Raw genomic sequence first — 5,986 nt, 5'->3', positions numbered from 1 at the left:
CAGTGACTGGGATAATTGGAATGGGAGTGTCAGAGACAGTGCGATTGGCACAGGACAGAGCGGAGTTTAGGGCTGTTGTACATAGGGTCGCTGTGAGTCGCAGGTGACTCGACGGCACATAACAACAACAACAACAACATTATTATTATTATTATACTAGTTTGTTTTCAAAATTTGAATACCTTGTTTTCCAGACAAATTTTTCCAATTTCCCTCACCTCTTCTTCAAATAGAACCCCATGATTAATCTTCTCTCATATTATAAACAAAATAGTCGTAGCATTTTGTACAACAAACTACATTTCTGTTAGAGGCTTTATACATGTCCTACTTGAGAACATTTTTTAGAAATTTTCACAATGATGATTCATTTAGTTTTCAACACATATTTAAATATTAATTTGTCAGGGGAATTTATATAATGTGCACACTTAAAAACTTCCTTTATTCTCTATTTTAATATAAATTTTTTGTTGTTTTATTATTCCCTACCTATATAATTTTATACCGGATTCCTATATGTACCATCTGGCGAAATCCATGCGTATAACCTGCATTTCTTATAAAACAGATTTGCAATGAATAAGTCTTTGATTGTATAAACTTCTATCATTCTAGCTTCAGCTTCATTTCTGTCCCTAAGTTCATGTTTTCCAATTATTGATCCTTCTTCTCTGTTCCCAACTTTTGCATTCCAATCACCCGTTGTTATTATTAATGCATCTTGACTGCATGTTCAATTGATCTCTGAATGCAAAAGTTAATAGAACTCTTTTATCTCCTCCTCTTTGGCTCGGGTTATTGGTGCATATATTTGAATGGTGGTAGCATTCCTTGTATGCGCATGGATATTATCCTGTCACTCATGTTATATTTCAAGACAGATCTAGAAATGACTTTTTTTACTATGAAAGCAACCTCATTTTTCTTCACCATTTCATCTCCAGAAAAGTAGATCATATGATTGTCTGACTCAAAATGTCCCATGCCAACCTATCCCATTTCATCAATACCTAGTATGTCAATATTTATGTGCTCCTTTTCATTCTTAACAATATCTAATTTTCCTACATTCATGGTTCTCACATTCCATACTGCAATCACTAGTATCTGCTTACAACTGTTCCTCCTCGTTGACTTTGGAAATACATTTGCCTGTGTGGATCACAACAAACTGTGACTGACTCTGAAAAGAATGGGAGTCCTAGAACACTTGATTGTGCATATGTGATGCCTATACTTGGACTAGGAGACAGTCATCAGAACAAAGCAAGGAAACATTGCATGGTTCAAAATTGGGAAGGGTGTGTGCCAAGAATGTGTCCTATCTCCACAACTTTTTTATCTCTATACAGAACAGATCGTTAGGGAAGTTGGGCTCTCTATCAGGAGAAATGTGGTATTAGGATTGGAGGAAGACTCATTAACAATCTGTTTATACACATAATGCAACTCTGTCTACTGAAACTGAGAAGGACTTGAAGTGCTTGCTGGAGGTCAAGAACTGCACTCTTCAATATGGATTGACGTTCAACATCAAGAAAACAAATATTCTCACCACTGGGCTGATTGGCAGCATCATGATAGATGATGAAAAATTGAGATTGTTAACAGCTCAGTTACTTGGCTCCACAATCAAGACTCTTGGTACCAGCAGCCAGGAATTTAAAAGATGAATTGCACTGGGAATGTCTGCCATAAAAGACTTCTCCAAATTACTGAAGAGCAACAATGTCAGTCTGGAGACTAAGGTATGCCTGGTCCAGCCTATAATCTTTCCAATTACTTACTATGAATCAGAGGGCTGTGCAATGACTAGGGATGATAAAAGAAGAATTGAATATCATGGACAGCTAGGAGAACAAACAAGTTCATCCTAGAGAGTATGAAGCCAGGTTGCTCCTTGGAGGCAAGGATTCTGAAGTTCTGTCGGACATACTTTGGACATGTTGCAAGGTGGGATCAGTCCTTGGAGAGGGATGGCATGCTTGGGAGGGGGGAGGGACAGCGCAGGAGAGGAAGACCCTCTGAGATGGACTGATTCATTGACTGAGGCAATGAATGTGGGAGTGTCAGAGACAATAAAGTTGGCACAGGATAGAGCAGGGCTTAGGGCTATTGTACATAGGGTAGCTATGAGTCACGGGTGATGCAATGGCACATAACAACAACAACCTATAATTTTTATGAGACTAGCTAATATTTATGGTCCGACTTATCTGATTATAAGCTGCAGGAAGATAAGGAGAGGAAATGTTAACTCACTAGTAAAGTTTCATGCCTAGTACTTCTTGCTTTAGATGAACCTATTATGGGTATTTTTTAGTTTTTGTTGTAGATTTCGTTCTATGTCATCTTTAATAGTATTTTCATTTAAAAGTGGATGTCTTTCTTCTATTAAACACAATCTTATAAGACTGTTAATCAAATAGTCTTTCTTATGTAACTAAGGACTAAGACACATAGCACAAACTAAGGTAATGAAATGCTAACGTTGGAATTTTTATCTTCAGGAAGTAGACTATAAATTTAACACTCAGTAGAATTTTTATGAGATTGTTAACAATTTCTTTCTTAGTACTCTAGTGCTAATTTCTCTTGATGTTCACATGTAGACTCAGGGTTTTTTTCTCCCTTGTTTTATTTTTATTTTCTTCTATTCTTTTCTTTTTTTTTTTTTTCCTCTTTCACTATGGCTCATTCTGGAAGCTTTTGTGTTGTCTGAATTTACTTTCTTTTCTGGAGGTTGTTAGGTTTCTTAGGCAGAGATGCTTTTGATAATTTCTGTCCATAGTGGAATATCTGAAGTGACTTTCTGAAGAAGAAACATTTCTCACTTTTAATGAGGTTACAAAATAACGAAACAAAGATTTCATTTTTTTTTTCATTTTAGTGTTACTAATATTTAGTGATATTAAGGTCTTTCCTGTCTTTGTTTTTTGCATTTCTTACTTTGTTCTTCACCTCACCTTATGATCAGAATATGTTTGCAAGCCTGTAAGATCAACAAATATATCCTGACAGTTCAAAAGCCAAAAGCAGAAAACAGTTGAAAATTTACAGAGTCTCTTTGAAAATTAAAGATCTTCGTGCCTACATCAGCAAATTTTCCCTCATATTTCACTGGCCACTACTGGGTCACATTCTTTTCTTAGACAGTCATGTCACAAAGGATTAAATAATTTCACTGCTTTAGTTGTTTTCTGTGGTGCTGTGACATTATCCAATAAACATCAAAACAACTGTGAAGAAATTAAAAAATGATCTTCATATAAATAGACTTTCTCTCCCAATTTTAAAATGTGGCTTGTTTTTGCTGTTGTTCAGTACAAGGAAAATATATTGAGGCTGTCAGCTAACTGGAGGGAAGAGAAGTACATGATTTTAAACAATGTTGAAATAACATGTATAAACCAAGTGATAACATTTTGAGATCTAATTTTGTTTCCAAATATATGACATTCAATGAATATTTAATCTTTTTGTAGTTTCAGGTTTTTGGTTGGGAAAATGATGACATAGATTTAGCAATTTTGTAAGAATACATTTAGTAACAGCATTTTCTAAATCTAGAGCTCAATTCTTCTACTGAACCATACAGTCTAATCATGATTTCTTTATTAATCTTACAATTTTCCCACATTGAATCTTGATATTTGATTAAATGAATATAAAAATCCTAATTTTCAACCACAGTTATATTACGTGGTAACTTATTCCAAAGCGTTCTTTTCATAACTCAAACTCACTGTCAACAAGTGGCTTCTGTCTCATAGTAGCCTCGCAAGAGGTTTCAAGGGCTATAAATCATAAAGAAAGGAGACTACCTATTTTTCCTGGAGTCCTTGGTATTGCAAATGACAAAGATGTGTGGCCTTTGGATTTTCTGAGGAACTCACTATGGATGATACCACCATAGATAGATAGAGGAGAAAAAGATTAATTAGTTGTCTAACAGAGATACAGAAAAGTTAAAATTTATAAAGCAGAAAAACAGAAATTCAATTAAATTAGTGATTTAGAATGAATTTCAATATTCTCAGTTACAACATACATACAAATCTATTGTTTAATGTTCACTAAAAAGGCATATTAAAACCTTGGAAGAAAATTCAGAAGATAAAATAGATTATTTCTTTAGAAGATCACGTTTCAGAGAATCGACTTCTAGGAAACTTTCACTATTTAATCAAACAATTCTCTAGTGATTCCTTGTGTCTGAATTGAAGCTTGGATCTTGATATTTAAAATATAAGATTATAGTTTATCATGATTTTGATCAATGTTATTATGGTAAATAATTTGCACTATGTTTCATCATTCTTTTTTTTCAAATTTAAACAAATAAGCCAGTTGATATTCTGTTACTTTCAATAGTCAATAATTTTTGCTTTGTTTTCTTGCAAAGTAGAAGTGACTTTTAACTTGTGTTTAAACAAATTATAAGGTTCAATTTTAATAAATAGCATCACCATCAAATCATTGATTACTTAAAATACAAAACAACAAACTGATAGACTATTTTCCAACTGGCCAACTTGAAAGTTAAAATAAAATGAAAGAGTAGTTATCAATTAAGCAACAAGCAATTTGAGTAAAAATATATCGGAGCATAAAAAAGATGTTGGTGAAATTTTGTGGGTTCATTTTGTGAATTCATTGCTAGGGTGAAATATCTTGTTATTGAAGTAAATTGTGTAAATATAATTGATAATTTGATGTTAAATATAAGACAAGAATAAAATTATTAAAGAGCAATGTATTATAATTATTTTGCATCAGTCTCACAATAGTCTTATAAGTTTATGTTGTTTGAGAGAAGAATTCACTTTGTTTAGATAATACAGTCAATGATAGCTTGTCATTGACTTCTCTGTGATTGTAATGCTTATAAAGTCCTTTCATCTTTTTGCTACACTGTGGTATGGTAGACATAAAGAAAACAACCAGTGTAGGCTTCTTGTCAGAAGACATTTCTAAGGTATCTTTCTATAGTATCGCATACTCAACCATCTAAGATTTCCAAGATACTGGTGCAAACTAATTGGTCAAAGTTATCTCATTGTTACCTAGTCTCAACTGAAAGATTGTATCTCAACATTAAGAAAAGAAAAAAATACTAAAAAAAAAAGAAAGTAAAGGAAAGAAAAATCCTTACCTCTGGGATGATAGGCAACTAACATCATAATGAATGCAGAATAAATTAACAATGTAAATAATTTCATATTACTTGAATCCACAATTTATACACGTGGTACCAGCAGTCAGAAGTTCAAGAGATGCACTTCATTGGGCAAGCCTGCACTCCGGAACCTCTCCAAATTATTGAGGAGCAACAATGTTATTTTGAGAACAAAGGTATACCTGATTCAAGCCATAGTCTTTTTCAATCACTTGTTATGCAACTGAAAGCTGGACAATGAATACAGTTGACAGAAGAGGAATTAATAATACATTTGAACTGTGGTGTTGGAGGAGTGTACTGAAGTTGCCACGAACTCTGAAAGAACAAACATGTATGTCTCGGAGAAGGTGCGCCAAAAGTGATGAAGGAAAGATAATGAAGCTTAATCTCACATATGTTGGACATGTTGTTAGGAGAGACTATTCCTTGGAGAGGGACATCATCCTTGGAGAATTAGAGGGTCAGCAGAAAAAAAGGAAGACCCTTACCTTGGTGTGTTGACATAATGATTGCAGCAATGGGCTTGAGTGTGTCAGAGATTTTTAGTATGCATAGGATTGGATACTGTTCAGACTAGTTAGTTATTCATAGTAACTATGAGTTACAGTCAACTCAACGATATCTATCAACAACAAATGACTTATAATGGACCCTCCTGTGGATTTTAAGAGGCTATAAATCACACAGGAAGAGATTGCTTATCTTTCTTCCTCAGAGCAGCTTGTGGATTCCAAGAAAGAAACTTGTTTCCTTTTGTTTTGCAACACGTTTCTCTGCTAACTGTGCTTTCAGTGTTCCAAG

The sequence above is a fragment of the Elephantulus edwardii genome, unplaced genomic scaffold, assembly GCF_000299155.1.
Source record: "Elephantulus edwardii isolate Elephantulus edwardi_28Jun2011 unplaced genomic scaffold, EleEdw1.0 scaffold00253, whole genome shotgun sequence".
Taxonomy (NCBI): domain Eukaryota; kingdom Metazoa; phylum Chordata; class Mammalia; order Macroscelidea; family Macroscelididae; genus Elephantulus; species Elephantulus edwardii.
The sequence above is the reverse complement of the archived record's forward strand: the minus strand, read 5'-3'. Positions refer to the sequence as shown.